Raw genomic sequence first — 16302 nt, forward strand, 5'->3', positions numbered from 1 at the left:
CTGGCCCTTGGCTGAGGCAGCTGTGCTCCTGGGGTGGCACCCAGCTCTCATGGTTTGCCATGTGAGATTCACAAGCTCTGTTAGTTAAACTCTTTTTTAGGCCATATGAAAGACACTTAGGGAAAAGTTTTGTCACTTAGTTATCACCAGGCCTTTACCCTGAGGCTTGAGGAGAGATGGACAAACCTCCAAGGAATGAGGCAGTGCAGAGTTTCATCCCTTCTTTGGCTGTCATCTTTAGGCCAAGAATCTAGCAAATAGGCTGCAAACTGTGTGGTTTGGCTGTGAAACCTCATCATTCCTCCTTTGTTCTCAATAGGGTTTTGTCTCTGGAGAATTCAAATTTTGCCTAAACTACATGAGGTTCTTCCACCAGTTTGATTGCTGTTGACGGTTCATGTCTTTTAATCATGAGCATTAAGGGTTCTCAGTCTGTATTCCAGGTGTTTTTGGAGTAACATCTGCATTTTTGTCCTGTGTTCAGTTATTGTAAGATGCCTAGAAAATGAGACATGGCTTGGCCCTCCCTGAGTCTCTTTTTAACAGAGACTTAGTAAAGAATATTGTGAAATTGCTTTTGTGGCTGTTCCATTTTGCTTGCTGTTGTCTGCATCTGACTGAGCAAAAATATTTGAAGCAGGTATCTGAAACAAATTGGAATCAGATGCAAATGAAAGTTTTCACTCGAAAATATGCAAAGCCTGACATAGAAACTATTCAGGTCATTTAGAAGTCTTCAATGGGACTAGAACAAACAAACTTCAGCCTGACATCCCGAAGGCTGGGTGAAACAAACTTCAGAATGATGCAACCTCAGCAAACCCACAAAGGGCAAACAAGGTGGCCTGGAGATGACAAAATCAAAAACACAGGGGATAATTGTGAAAGGTGTAGAATGGAGATGGGAAGTTATCAACTGATGAAAGGAAATTTCCGTTGAAAAGATATTGGTGGAAAAAAATGGACAAATTATATATGGAAGACAAAGAAAGCGAGTATTAGCTAAGATAGGTTTGTCAAGCATAAATAATACTGAAGTGGTTTGCTTTATTCTGCAACAGGGATAACACATCTTGTGGAAAGGGCAAACACAGGAGTTTCCACATCCCATGATTCTAGCCAGGCCTTCCCCAGTACTGTTTCGTTTGATACTGCAATTCAGGGAAGCACAGTTTGGATGGTTGGTTCTCTGTCTTTTCTAATGGAGAACCATGAGGAAGCTCCATGGTAAATTCTGCTTACTGAAAAAATGCCGACATCTCTTTGCTAGATTTCAGAAATCCCTTAAAGGCAGCACATCCAAAGCTTAAAGACAATACTTTCCCAACCACTGGCTCACACAAAACTGCCACAGGCCCAGTGCAAAACTGGTGACACACACGACTACAGAGCCGCCCCTGGTGGTCCACTACTCAATATAAAACATATAGAGGTGGTTTCTGTAGAATCTCATTTCGGTTTGCTCTGTCTTTAGGTAATGAGCCAAAAGCACAGAAGCCCCTGGAGTCACAAATCATAGCTGGGAATGATCCAAGGGTAATCAATAAGCTAATTGAAGAAGTTGAACTCACATCAGCAGTGTTTGTCTGGTGACAATAAAGTAAAGAGTGTTCTTATAGAAGCAAGACTACAGACTGCAAGACATAAGAAATGGCCATTCTTCTCTACTCAGTGCTTGGTAACAGCTCATCTGGAATATTCCTTGTGGTGGTCTGGCTTTCATCCCTGCAGATGGAGAAAGGTAAGGAAAAAGCAGCACAAATTACTAGTGATCTAGAAAATATGACTTGTGAAGGAAGATTGAAGGAACTGGGTTCTCAGACTGAAGGAAAAGAATATTTAAAAAATCAGGAAGTTCTTTTATGCTCTTAAATATGTATAATGTTGCTTTACAAAGGAAATAAATGAGCTATTTTCCATATTCACAATGAAAAATAGTAGGCTTAATTTACTGCAAAGGACACTGAACATAAAAATTAAGGAAAACACTACAATTTTAAGAGTTGCAAGATGGAGCCTTTGGTTTGCCTAAGGCTGCAAGTCTTTGAAACATGAATCTGTCAGAAAAGGATCGAGTACACATCATTCAGGCTTAGTGGATTGACTGGTCTCAGCAGTCTTTTTACAGCCTCTATTTCTAGGAGCCTGTAAAGCTGTTCAGCTTAAGATAAGATAATATCTGATAGAAGATTTCAGCCAGCCCTTTTGGCCAGGTATCTCCAGTTAAAGAGGCAGGATAATTTACAATAAGCCTTTTTTATAATACTGATTTGTACTACCCTTTTACTGGAAAACTACATAGATGAGACTATAAATCCAGACTGTAGCTGCTATTTTATTTACATCTGGCTGAAATTTCAGTTATGTCTTAGACTTTTTGTAACTTTGTCCATTTTTACCATTACGGATCTGCTTCAAGTCATGTAATGTAAATCATTGACCTTGACTGAACTCAAACAGGCATAGTACATCTGAGTAGCTCTTGAATCAACAAACTTTGTTGCCTCACTGTTCACACACATCTGATTGCTTATGTGTATGCTGAAGAGCACAGACTCCACCACTGATTCCTTAAGGATTCCCCTGAAGCACATTCTCCACTGAGAAAATTTTGTTTTCCATTATTTAGCCAGTTATTGATACACAAATTATCTTCCTTCTAACCCTGTGGCAATTGAATTCTTTTTGAAAAGCTTCAAAGGGCTCCAACATGCATTGTGACTTTTCTGTACACAGTATGAGACCTTTCCCAACATGCCATATTTGTCTCTGTGACTGCTGGTCTGTGCTATGGCCCTGAGAGATAGTCAGGATTGCTGATCTGTTTCCTGGATTAAAAATTAGTGTCACATCTATCATCTTCCATTCCTGTGGCACCACAGCTGAGGTATTATGCCTAGATGGATTATATGTACAAGCAATAACTCCATGACTCAATATCTGAGTTACAGCTATATTCAGAAACCTGGTCTGAACAGCTTCTGGCCCTGCTAACCAGACACTATTCATATCAGCAATTCTGAAGTCTCGTTTACTCATTCTTTAGTTTTAGGAAGTTTTCTTGCCATAAAGGAAGGCTGAAGTCCAACACAACGAACACCAAAACTTTCCTGCTAACCTTATTGCCAGGGCCCACTGAACTGTCTTGTTTGCTCATTTTACATCTCAATATCGTGTTGAGGTGTTACTCCCACAGACTTCTGGCTGGTTTGTTAGGGTGAAACACATCCTGCTGGCTCTGACAGCTCAAGAGAGGCGAGGCTGCCACAGCTCCATAGCCCAGGTCAAGCCAGTAGTGGGACTGGAAATGCATTCCCAGTGGGTATGGGCACACAAAGCACTCCAAGTCACTGAAATTCCTTTAGCCTCCTTTGGTTTCTCCCCTAGGCATCTGGTCATAAGGCAAGAATAATTCCAAACTGTTCTTCCCACAGTGTGTCCTAGAGCTCAACCAGTGACCCCCACAGATCAAAAGGAGGTCTGGAGAGCTGCTCCCAATGACCCTTTGTGGTGGGTTTCAAGTCTGGACACTGGGACTGAAGTCTGCTGGGGACAGCCCTGGGAGGAGCCTGGAGAAGTTCCTCCCTCATTCCCTGGGGATTCTTGAATTGGATTTCCCACTAGCCCTTGGGCATCTGTGATCCTCTGGCCTCTGGAGATGAATCTTTGGTGGTCTGATGGTCCCTGTGATGGACTTGGGAGGACCTGGGCAGGGTGTTATATACCCCCACCCTCTGTGCTCCTCTCTGGGTGTGCAAATGAGCTTTCATTACATAACCTAACCACTTCTTGCTTCTGATGTGTTTAAAAACATTTAATATTAGCTTTTGCCTCTGGTGACTTGCTCTTGAAAATCTTTTGTCTGGTCCAACCTTTCTCTGTTTTCACATTTACCTTAACAGACATTGTCTTTCTCTCTTTCTTGAAATAACCTTTTCCCTTTTTTCTTTGTTTTGGTTTTTTGGTTGGTTTGTTTGTTTGTTTGTTTTGTTTTGTTTTGTTTTGTTTGGTAAACTTCTGTTAGCTTCTGCTGGTTAACCACACTGACTTATTTGCCTTATCAGGGGTCTTTCAGAGTTTTTATTCATTTGAGAGGCGCATTTAATCTCAATTTCTAAAATGGTGTCCTTGAAGTACCTCTGGGATTCCAATAAGCATATTATCCTCAGTCCCTTTATAATTCCTTATCAAACAGCATCTTCATTTTTTCATCATTCTCTACTAAAAATACGAAATAAGTGATTTTTTGGGGGTTGTGTGTGTGTTTGCCTTTTTTGCTCCTGCCAGAAGGCTGGATCTAATACACTAGGAGCCCTTGTGTGGGGTTCTGTGTGAATAGTTACCCACTGAGCCATATGCTGTGCTGTGTCTCTGCTGCAGGTCATCCAAGGTCACGCATACAGCATGACTTTAATCAGTTTAATTAGTTTGTGACACCACTGAAGAGGATGGTCTCCCCTTTTCCCCCTGCTGCTGCTCCTCCCCTCTGGATCAGGAAACAGAATTCAATAAAACTGTGTGACACTTAAAAGTTCCATTAGAAGCCTGCTGCCTTTCACTTTGGGAAAAGCGTGTTAAGCAGGGAGCTGAGCTGTGTAAAGCTCCAGCTCAGCTTCTCTTCTGGTTTGGCTGGGGCTGAAAGTGTTGCCAAGAGCAAGACATTTGTCTTAGGCTCAGCTCCCATCCAGTTTCTTGTCCCAGCTTACTGCTTGGGCACTGTGTCCTCTGATTTGACTTGCCATGCTTGAGCAAGAGGGCCTTTGCTTGGCTCCTGAAAAAGCCAGTACAAAAGCCGAGGAGGTTTATCAGGAAGAAGTTCACCACCTGTTGGAGGAGCAGCCTTTTACACTCTTCTGCAGTTCTAGGGGAAAGGTTTTGGCCTCTGCAGCTGGTAATTTTTTTTTTTGCAAAGAGAAGGAGATTAAAAACATCACGCTTCTTGCCACTTTTGCCAAAAGCACTTGAAAACAACTTCAAAGAGGAACATCCTCCCTCCATGCTCAGAGTGCAAAACATCCCTTTGTAGGGAGTCAAACCAGACCAATGAAATGGGGGAGAGAGATCTTCTTTGATCATTTGTTGCTCAGACAAACTCCTGGGTAACAGTTTCTAGGTTAATTAAATGTTTTGTACTGACAAGCTGAGCTTGTGCTAAAGCCTCAGGATTTGTTTGTGTGGCTGAAAGCTTGCACTCCCTCATAGTCACAGCATAAACCAAAAACCTTCCAGCCTAGTAACATGCAAACTTAATAGCAAACAGCAAGATACAAGACCTGACCTCTTGGCTTGAGTATTGGCTTTGGGAAATGAGCTTTCCATGTCAAGAACTGGTTATCTTCTCAAAACCCATTTCTTTTCTTTCCGGAAAGAAGCATTCATGCAGTTTTTATAAACTTTCCCATTTTTCTTTTTTTTTCAGCTGCTCCCTGATCAGACTGGCTCAGTGAACTTGCTTTCTCTGCAAAAAGGAAGAAATGGGGAGGAAGGAGAAAAGAGGTCTTGCCTACTCCTTTTATGATAAGGGGTAAGAGGAACAAGCGTGTTACAGATGGAGGGCTCTGGTTGCCCTGTGACTTTCCCACTGCTTTTTTTACATGTCTGTACATCAAGTCTCTTGCAAAGCTGAATGAGAGCACAAAAAATCCCACTGTCATGGGAGAAGCATTATTTCCGCATGGTGCTACTTATCTGCTACTTGTCTTAGTCTATCTGAAATAGCTCCTGCCATAGCAGAACAACCAAAGCAGAAGTCCAGCAGCCCTTCCTGGGCAGCCCTTCCTTACCTGTACTTTATTCTGGGCAGCTCTTCCAAAGAGTTCAAAAGGCTCCAGCTACAGGAAAGAACAGAGCTCAAAATTAACCTGTGGTGCTGTGGATGTCAAGCCCCTGGTGACGAGCCTGACTGTGAATGCCACCTCTGGATAAGTGTTTCTTTCTACAGGGACACCACAGACAGCACCAATGCAAATACTAACTAATGCTGGGCACCATCTCCAGAACAGATCCAAACAGCCAGGTATCTGGAGGCTGAGCTGGCAAATGGACATCAGGATCCTAATTTCTAATATGTGCATATGATGGAGCACATGCAAAGTGACCTAGCAAATGCAGGGTAGTCCTACTCACAGAATTGCCAACTACACTGTACAAAAATCACACTTCAGGCTCTTTTGTTGTATAAAGGCATTAGTTTTAAAATAATTACATTAAAAAAATACCCATGACATTTTGCTTATTTGAACCCTTTAATAAAAAAACAAGTAACAATTTCAACTCCTCTCTAGCTCATGACAGCTAGAATCTGAATTACTACTTTTAATCAGTCCTGGGATTGTTCTGTTTGCAGGGCTGTGGGAATCAGGGCTCTAAGAGACCCTCTGGTAGCATGATAATTACAATAGAACGCCTCGGTTCCACAGAGCACACCCTTGGCAGTAGAAGGGCAGATCTGTTTGTGAATTTCAGTCTAAAGAGCTGTTGGATTTAATTCTCTTCTGCTTCAGTTATTTACATTCAGGCAATGTGTGCCTCTCCAGGGATGGGCTCAGGCCTCTCCCACCAGCACAGATAGTCTGGCTTTCAGCCTGACCAGCAAGGGCCATGGGAAGCCCTGAGAGGGGTTTGGCCTCACTACAACACAAGATTTCTGTTGGCTTTACACTTGGGAAGGTGCAAAAAGCTGACAGTGCAGCTTTCACATGGCACATTTTTTGATGGGGCCACTCTCTTTTAAAGCGTCTGGGTGCTTTGGAACCCTTTTGAGCTGGCATTTCCAGAGACACAAAATGCAAGTCAGTTTTTAATTCAGTGTCTGAGGAATGAAAGCCTGCCAATGCTGTGACCACCGTGTGTGTTTTTGCATTGAGACACTGAGCTCAGGACATGGGTTTCAGTGGAGGTGAAGTGCTGGTAAGTTTTTATCATAAAGCTGATAAAGGTAAAATATAGGCTGTGACTACGTGGCCAACCCCAAAATCCAGCACTCAGTTACAAAACACCTGTGCCCTGCCTCTGTGAGGTTTCTACCAGGGCAGTTTCATTCCATGGTAATAACTTTAAGTATCTGTCAGAGGGCCAGGATGCTCGGGCAGAGGTAGTGCAAATGCAGCTCTCCAAGCACAGCAGAAGAGACCAGGACAGAGGAATCATAACTCAGAAGGCCAGCAAAGCTCCAGTCTGTGTTCCCAGAATTGTTGTTGCTTTTCATCCAAAGACTGGAGTGCAATGTGTAAGCAGACCTGCACTCTGCCCCAAGAGCACTCTCATCCCTCAGCTACAGGCTCTTTCTTGCTGATTTTCTCTGATGTGGGTTTGAACATCCTCCAGCTGAGGAAAGCTTAAAAGGCATGTGTCACATTTCCTGAGCACATGTTTAAACCACTAATATAAATTTTAAGTATTACCACCCCAATGCCTTTTTCTTTTCTTTTTTCCCTGCTTTTGAAGGATGCAAAAAACTCATTTGGTTCTGAAAGGCAGCACATTAGCACTAACCCCCGAAAGAGGGCCCGTGTTTGAGGGAGCACAGTCAGAGGAAGGGACTAGGTCTTGACCTTTCTCACTATGTTTCTTGAGGGCAAATCATAGAGGCACCCTAACCCACAGTAATCCTGGTTTCCAGTCCTCTGCAGAGGGTGCCAAACCTCATCTTCTCCTGCATCAAAAGCACGAGCTTCATGTCTCAGTGTCAGCAGCCCTGCCTGACTGCTGCAGCCTGGCAGTGACACTCAGCACTGCAGAGACAGCTGTGCACCAGAGCAGGGTGCACCAAGGATCCACTTCCAGCTTCCCAGGTTCACAGACTGAGCATCCTGATGGATTTCCCCCAGCATCCAGTGTGGACTAAAGCTTGGATTCGAACTTTGGAAATATTACCTCTTGCTGCTAGGGAATCATAATAGAGCATTTAAAAGGAAATGAGTGATTTACAGCCTTCAAAAATATGCAGCTGAAATTGAATAGGAATGATGCTTCTGGTGTCAGATACTTCATGGTTATAACACCACCAGAAAAATACAAGTTTAATGAAATCATGCTTTTAAATAGATTGTTATTACAAAATTCTGATTAGTTTCTTTTTTAATAAATCACCTAAGAATTTTCTGCACAGATTGAAGAGGCTAACCTGACCTAGCAATCATGAAAGAGAAAGCATGTTTTTAATGCAAAGCAGTCTTGTCTAAGGACTGACTTTCAGAACACTGGTTTTGTAGGGAAAAATTACTATTGCTAAGAAAACCTTGTGTATGGTCATTCTAAATATAAATCTGCTTTCTGGAGGAATACTAAGTAATCTGCTCCAATCTTCAGGACAAAATAATATTTTTACTTCAGCACAAAACAATACTCAGCCCTTTCATGGTCCAAGACAAGACAATCATCTTGCCCATTGCAGACAGAAAGAACTTTTCTGAACCAGCATTAGAAGAATGAGGTTTTTTTTATTTCAAGAAAAATTTAAGAATCATATTTCTCTTCAAATTGAGTACTTGATGATGTTCAAAGAAAAGAATATAACAGATGAATGTTTATCTTGTCATAGTCAAAGTGTGCTTCATTCTCTGAGTACGATATCACATCCAAATAACTTTTTGTATTCCCTGAGCAATGCAGCAAGCCAGTCATGGTCCCAAAAAATTCAAGTGTATTCATCAAACAGGTCACTGTGGGAGTGGGATCATGCTGTGAAGATGGTAAAATCTATGTTTTATTGCAAATTTCTGTGCAACTGTTAGTTGCAGGGCCTCTCCTGCCTTTTAAATTTTTCTGAAGCTGATGCCTGCTCAAGTAACACTGCTCCACGATCAGCCAGACTAACAAAGCCTTGTTTCACGTGGATCCACCTCCCTACTTGAGCCATGCTGCAGACTTTCTGGAGGGCACTCATCTCCTCCTGCTTCCTCTTTTCCCATGCTGCAGGCTTTGTGCTCAGCTCTCCCCCACTGCCTTCTCCTGGCAATGCCCTCAGCACCCCAAACTGCTGGGGCAGCTGGCAAGAGCTGCAGGCTTTTCACAGGCAGGCTGAGGATAAAGCTTTTATTCTGGTGGGAGCAGCAGAAATGTTGTCCATCCCTTCAGGTGTTGTACTGAGCCAGGCACACTCAGATCCAGAATCTCCGAGTCTGCCATTCCACAAGGGATGCCCTCCCTCGTACCAGAGAGTGAGGAACAGGCTGATATCACACCTTCCTTCAGCATGAGCCAGAGCCTGTGTGAAATTGTCTGTAAGGGATACTGCACTTTGTTCACAAGATTTTTTTGTCCTTAGAAATATTTCACAACTAAGACAGGAGAAAAAGTATTCATGCCATGAGTTCTGCCTGCAAACTGTCTCCCATTTCTTGGCAGTGGAATTTATTAGTGGTGCTTTGGCACCATCATGCTCTCCCAGGATGAAAAAATCAGTTCTTTTAGTTGCTTCTAATTAATATACAATTTAAAATAATTTTTCCACATAAATTAGATTTTTACTCTCTTCAGTAGTGCCAGATGGACAGAGCCATCTGTCAGAGATTAACACTCACTAAAAACAACAATTATTAAAAAAATAACAATAATGTGACATTCCAAAACATTTTTGCTTTGTACATTGGTTGAAGAAACATGTAAGAATCATGAAGAAACATGAAGAAATGTAAAGCTATTCTTATTTTTAAAGATCATCATTAGTGAATGCTTGTATAATACTTTACTGGATTTGAAACGAGATTGTTGGATGATTAACTCATATTTTACAGCTTGGGGATGTTTCTGAGGGCATCTGATCTGGGATGATGCTGCATAAAAAACCTGGAGAACTAGAAACTGTACAGCCATCATAAAGCCATAGGCAAGTCGTGGATTGCTGCAGGAAAGAGTGAAGCACTGAATAAAATGTCTTTTCCTTTGAACTGAGAAGAAGAACCTGATAAAAGTTAGCAAAAGCATTGTTTAAATGATAGGCATTGCCATTACCCCAGGCTCCCTCCTGGAGTTCTTGTTTGTATTTTTCTAAAGCAGGTTTGGCTTGCTAGGTGCAGAGACTTAGCTGAACCAGGTTGTCCTTTCCTCCCCACATTTCTATCACTTGTATCTATCAATGTCAGATTTGTCTAATCTTTTTTTTCTGTTTCCACTGGAGGGGTGAAGATGTGATTGGACAGCTGACAGAACTGCCATCGAAAGACTGAGATTTCAGGGTGCTAAAAGAATGAGGAAGCAATCCCAACTTATTTTAAAAACCATTTTGATAAATTAAACATTTTCAAACTGGTTGCATCTATTGAAATTCCCCATAGGTATTTCCACCACTGGCAGAAACTACCTGAGATCTGGCTGGGGTTACCTGAGAATTTGGGGTGGGTGACCAAGGTCCCACAAAACTGATCAAGGGCAAATGGAGGGATGACATTAATAAAGGAGGGACAGAGAAGCAAGACAACTACAACTGGCAACAACTGGCTGAACTTTAGCACCCATAAAAACAAACCAGACTACTTGCAAATACATGAAAGGTGCCAAGCAGATGAGTGATGGCAAATACAGATTAATAAGGAACTAACATTTCAAACCTTTGCAGATTCCTTCTGTGAGAGGATAAAAATGGACACTGTCATTCTACATAAGCAATAGATGTGCTTTGACTACAATAAAGCTGTAGTATTTTCTTCCATGGGGTGTTATAGGAGTCAACATGACACCACTATAAGGACAGTTCAGAGCTGGTTAGAAAACTTGCTTCTAAGAGTCACTGGCAGTAAATTTGTTAAACTAGAAGGCTGCTGAGAGTATGGATTTCACTGAAGCCAGTCTATGGTACTACACTCTATCTTCATTAATGGATACTGAGCTCCTGAAATACTATTGATAAGTTTGAGGATGATGGCTAGGGTAGAAGGACTTCTAGTATACAGGAGATGGCCTAGGAATTCAAATGATCTATCCAAACTGGAGAAAGTATCTGAAAAACAGAAGGCAGTTTTATAAGGACAAGAAAAAGTGCAAACCTGACATGGGTTTCTAGAAGAGCAGATATTTAATAAGGCAACTTTTGGCTGTACAGTTGTTCTGTTGGATTTAGGTGTCAGTGTGTGTCACAGTGACTTGTTGCTAAGGAAGGGGGAGCATCATCCTGGGTCACACCGTGCAGTGGTGACAAATGTGAAAACACGAAGTTATACTCCCCCACACTTGGCACCAGTCTGGGCTCAGCATAAATGAGTCATTCTGGATGCTCCAGTTTGACGAAGTGTTGACCAGCAGCCCAGAGAGAAAGAGCAACTAGTCACGATGTAGAAAAGGATGGAGAGAATTTGGTCTCTTCCTGACAGGGAAGAGAAAAATGAGAAGAGATACAATAAGGTTTTCATAATAAAAAACAGCAGCTGCAAAGGAGGTGGAGGGCTTAACAAGCCTGCTGGGAGAGGAAAGCAAAAGGGATTAAATTGCACAGAAGAGAGCTCAACCGAAATGCCTCCCAGAAATGGCAGGAAAGCCTTGGTAGGATCATGCTGAGGGCTGGGAATCACCACACCAAAGGTTTTCCACGAACACAGTGGAGAAACATCTGCCACAGGCAATCTAAGCCTGGGCATCCTGAATGAGATGGGTGGTGGACCTCCCAAATGCCACATGGTGTAACACTGCTATCTCTCCAAATGCCTGCAAGGGCAACAAGGCTGGTGAGGAGCCTGGAACACAAGTCCTGTGGAGAACAGCTGAGGGACCTGGGGTTGTTTAGCCTGGAAAAGAAGGAGGCTCAGGGGAGATCTTATCACAGCTGCCTGACAAGAGGTTGTAGTTAGGTGGGGGTCAGTCTCTTCTCCCAGGCAACCAGAGACAGAACGAGAGGACACAGTCTTAAGCTGGGCCAGGAGAAGTTTATTCTGAACATTAGGAAAATGTTCTTCACCAAAAGAGTGATTGGGCACTGGAGTGGGCTGCCCAGGGAGGTGGTGGGGTCCCCGTCCCTGGAGATGTTTAAAAAAAGACTGAGTGTGGTACTCAGTGCCATGGTTTAAGTGACAAGGTGGTGTTAGGTCATAGGTTGGACTTGATGATCTCAAAAGGCTTTTCCAACCCAGTGAATTCTGTGATTCTGTGTAAAGACCTGGACAGACATAGTAGAGGTCACTAATGTCTTTCTGCTATCAAAAGGAAGTCAAGTACCATGGTTTCTGCTATAAAGATGAGGAACTTCAGGCATAGATCCTTGCTTGGATGGAAGTTCAACATTTGGTCAAGCACAGAGCTGGACAAGAAGGCCAGTGCACTCTCATACAGAACATGCAACCCCATCACCAGGGATCTGGTGGAGCAATTGCCTAGCTGGCATATGCCTTTGGATAAAACTATCAATATTAGAATCAGGGCTTATTTTTGCATCAATGTCGCATTGCTCAGGGAAATATTCAAGAAAAACATGGTGTTTCATTTATAGAACAAGTTTAATTCCTTTCATGAGGTGTAGACATAAGAGAAACTTGGAAGATTTCATCATCTTTCACTCACATGTAAAACTGATGTACCCCTCTTACTCTTTAAGGGGGTCTTTTGGCCCTGGTAAATTTTTTCCTAGAGTTACACATAGCAGAAGGTGAGGTATTTGTCTGCCATGCCAAGAGGGAGAGGGCAGCTAAAATAAGACTTAATTCTTCTGATTGGTAGATGGGAGGGCTGAAGAAGCTTTGACATACTCTGAAAAAAATCTCAGGAGCACCAAAACAGGGAGCTACTCCTAAAACATCCTTACAAAGCATCTTAAAAACTCGTGATGAAAAATACCCCATGGCAGTGACTGTACCAGTACCTGACTGTGACCTCACTGTTTCAGTGAGACTGAACCCAGCACGTCAAGGGTTACAACTATCCCACATCATATCTGGACACTGGGGCCAGTATTACCCCCATGGTCAAGAGGGACATGAAAAAACTGGGGGCAGCCAGGCAGGTTTAGGGGTGGAGAGGGGGGGTAAGTGCCCCGAGACGGTTATATGACTGGAGACTTTGACCATGAAGAAAGGCTGAAGAGATTGGGTTCATGCAGCCTGGTGAAGTGAGGGCTCGGGGGAATGGTCTCTTCCCACCTTCCAGCATTAGATATTGAGAGATGATGAAGGCACTCTCTTCACAAGGATTCACTGTGATGGGCAGTTAAGTCATCTCAGGGCCAATTTTGTCTCCAGACTCAAAGAAACCTTCTCCTGTGAGACCAGCTAAGGGCTGAGACAGGCTGCCTGGAGGTGTGGTGGTATTCCCCTGGATGGAACACGCAGGGCTTTGTTCAGCAATTCCCTAGATCACCTAAGGCCCTGCTTCCAACTCACACAGGTCCAACTGCACTTTCTGGCCCTGGTCAAGCTGGGCTTTCCCCCTCAGTTTTTGTTTCTCTCAGTATAGCAAGGTGCTGGAGAGTCCAAGACACATCGTCTCTCACCTCTGTTTTACCTTTCCTCCTACGAGGATACAGCTCTGCACCAGCAACAGCCAGCATCAAAAAGGCATCTCTGGCATCCTGTCAGCTACACCCATAAAAAAAAAAAAAAAACAAAAACAAAAACAAAACAAAACAAAACAAAACAAAACAAAACAAAAAAAAAAAAAAAAAAAAAAAAAAAAAAACACAAAACAAAAAACCCCACAGACACAGTAGCTACAGTGCCCATTTCAGCACACACCTTCCTGCTCCTGGGCACAGAGCAACACCAGTGCTAGGTCTGCATTCCTTGGTAAGGACTAGTCATGGCACACTCCAGCACATCAGGAGCTGCCAGGGCCCAGAAGCTCTCCAGTGATAAAACAACAACATAGCATGGAAAAGGAAAAATATGAGCTTCAAAATTTCTTCACTGGGTGAACTCTGTTCCTGTTGGAGACAGTTGGGGGGAAAAGAAGTGGATGTTCTCTTTTTCTTTTCTATTTTTGTCTTTTCCAGCGTGACTTTTTAGACCCTCACCTTCTAACTTCATTCTGGAATGCTGCAAGTATAAATTAAGCTGGATCTGCCCTGAGATTTCTCTCTCAGATAAAGATGAGGTTAGCTAAAAGAAACTCTAGTCATGGAAAAGCTCATATGTCAAGAAAATCCAGATGTGTTTCAAAAAATTAAGAATCTCCAGCAGCTTGACTCCTATTCCTTTTTTGATGAACAGACTAATCTTGTAAAATTGACTGAAGATCAGATAAACAAAACTTCTGCTTAGGGCTAGACAGCATGGACATTTATCTCCAGATACAATTTGACTGCATCTTCATCTCTGCTTTTGTTCCACTGCATGGGCTGCCAGCACCCTCCTCCCACAGTCTCTCCCCTGGTTGAGACCTGGCTCCCTCATCCCTTTCTTGAGTGGATCTAAATCTCCTTAAGAATGTGAAGTTTGATATGTGTAGCGCTGACTTCAGAGGAGCTCGGTCAGACACAGAGGTATTTTTTTTAAGCTTTGCAAAAATAAAAATCTGTGCAGGATGCTCAAAGATACACAGCTCAGTGGGTGTCCCCCCTGGCCATGGGGGGAACCCTGCACTTGCCAGGCTGCACCAAACACACGGACCCATGTCATGGGGTGCCAGGGTGGGCGATGGCACAGAGGACACTCACACCCCTCCTGCTGCCCCGCTCAGGCAGGGCAACAGCTCTGGCTGCCCCTGTCAGCCTGTGTCACAAAGACCCATTGGACCTCTGGCAGCACCTTTTACAGTGGCAGGAGCACACATTGAACACCTTCCAACTGCAGTGCCCTTTGCAGCAGAGCTTGGAAGAAGCCCTTCCCTCACACAGCTCGCTACCCAGGCTGCCACGTTGTCCTGAATTGAGGAACAGCCTTCCCGAAACACCACACAGACCAAGGGCAGCAGTTTGTGCAGGACTCACAAAACACGCTGCTTACAGCAGGGCAGGAAGGCCTGGGCCCAGAGGAATCTGAATTGCTTCATTCGGAGCATTTGCTTATGAGCTTTGTCAATTGAAACATTTGTACAGAACAGCTGCTGTTACCATTTCTCCTGTAGTTTGTGACAGAGGCAACTCAGCAGGTGACAAATCTCCCACCTAACTTATCAATAAGGATTTGCATTTAAAACGCGGAGGTTGATGGAAAAGGGGCTTTTGGGTATGGCCAAGGAGCTCAGGACAAGCCAGCAAAGGCAGGGCTGTGTGTGGCACTCGGCACACGGCACAGCTGCTCCTGCCGCGGCCGGGCGCTCCCACACTGACACCTAGCGCCGGCCCGCCCGGCCCTGCCGCTGCTCCCGCACCCCGCCCGGCCCGCTCCTCAGCTTCCTGCGGCTCGGATTAGGGTTTTTTTCTTTAAATCAGCATGAGGCTTCTCGCATAGTCTCCATAAAGCAGATTTACACCTAGCACGACATATCTGTTTGCCACTTAAATGGAATTACTCTTCTTTGAAGTTGGCTTGGAAATACGTGGGACACGTGGCAGTAGTAATGCATCCCACTGCCCACCTGATGGATGCAACGCTGAGCCCATCCCAGAGCTATATGCTCACATACAACAACCAAGTCAGTTTATTCCAGAACAGCTTGAAAGCAGCATTTGGTTACAGTGGAGCTCTGCAAAGAGAAAACCATTCCTTGCAAAGCAGAAATGTGCTTTCTCCCCAAAAGCAGTTGTGAGGCCAGACTGCATTTCCAGACCACCCATTACAGCAGATCTCTTCCTGAACAATTGTTTGTGTAACACCAGTTCTTTGGACTGTGATCATAAAGAAAAATAAATTTCACCAATAAAAAATATGCATGAGTCCAACACTTATTAATCATAGCTGAGCTTAAAGGCTCACTCTTCAAAATCTTTATAACACTTCTGGAGACAAATGAGAAGAAGTTTAAATCTCAGCTGACACAACCCAGGGCATGGTTTTCCCTACCTGCCCACACAAGATCAGGAGACCAGACAAGCCCCTGCAGCCTAGTAGGCACTAAGATGCCAACAGTTCACTTTCTGCTGCAACAGTTCAGCAGAAAAACAAACACCTTTTACCAAAAAAAGAGACTTCATCCCAAGAGCACTGCAGTTCTCAGTCTTGTGAACTTACAGTCACAGGCTCAGGAAAGTAATTTCTCACTTTTTAAAAACTCACTAGAGGAAAAAAGAAACCTGAGAAGTTTAGGTTTGTAGAGTTCTTGGTTTGATGTTTAACACAATGTTTTATTCTTTCTGTCATTCAGGTATTTGTCATATACAGAGCAGACATTAGATCACTCAAGTCTAAAGTTTCATTACTTGCTTCACTCACTGCAGAATATGAGGCCCTGGCTAATTCTTTTAATGAGATTTAAACACAACTACTAGAATTAGAATACATT

General features: G+C 43.4%; 1 long non-coding RNA gene across 1 annotated transcript; it reads left to right on the forward strand.

Moving 5' to 3' along the window:
• Nucleotides 1–1485: 1485 nt before the first annotated feature.
• Nucleotides 1486–8136, forward strand: LOC134547786 (uncharacterized). Its single transcript, XR_010079606.1, has 3 exons — nt 1486–1741; nt 5420–5524; nt 7073–8136. It is a non-coding gene; the product is annotated as an uncharacterized LOC134547786 (long non-coding RNA).
• The last annotated feature ends 8166 nt before the right edge of the window (nt 8137–16302 follow it).

This window comes from Prinia subflava, chromosome 2, assembly GCF_021018805.1.
Source record: "Prinia subflava isolate CZ2003 ecotype Zambia chromosome 2, Cam_Psub_1.2, whole genome shotgun sequence".
NCBI classification, from domain to species: domain Eukaryota; kingdom Metazoa; phylum Chordata; class Aves; order Passeriformes; family Cisticolidae; genus Prinia; species Prinia subflava.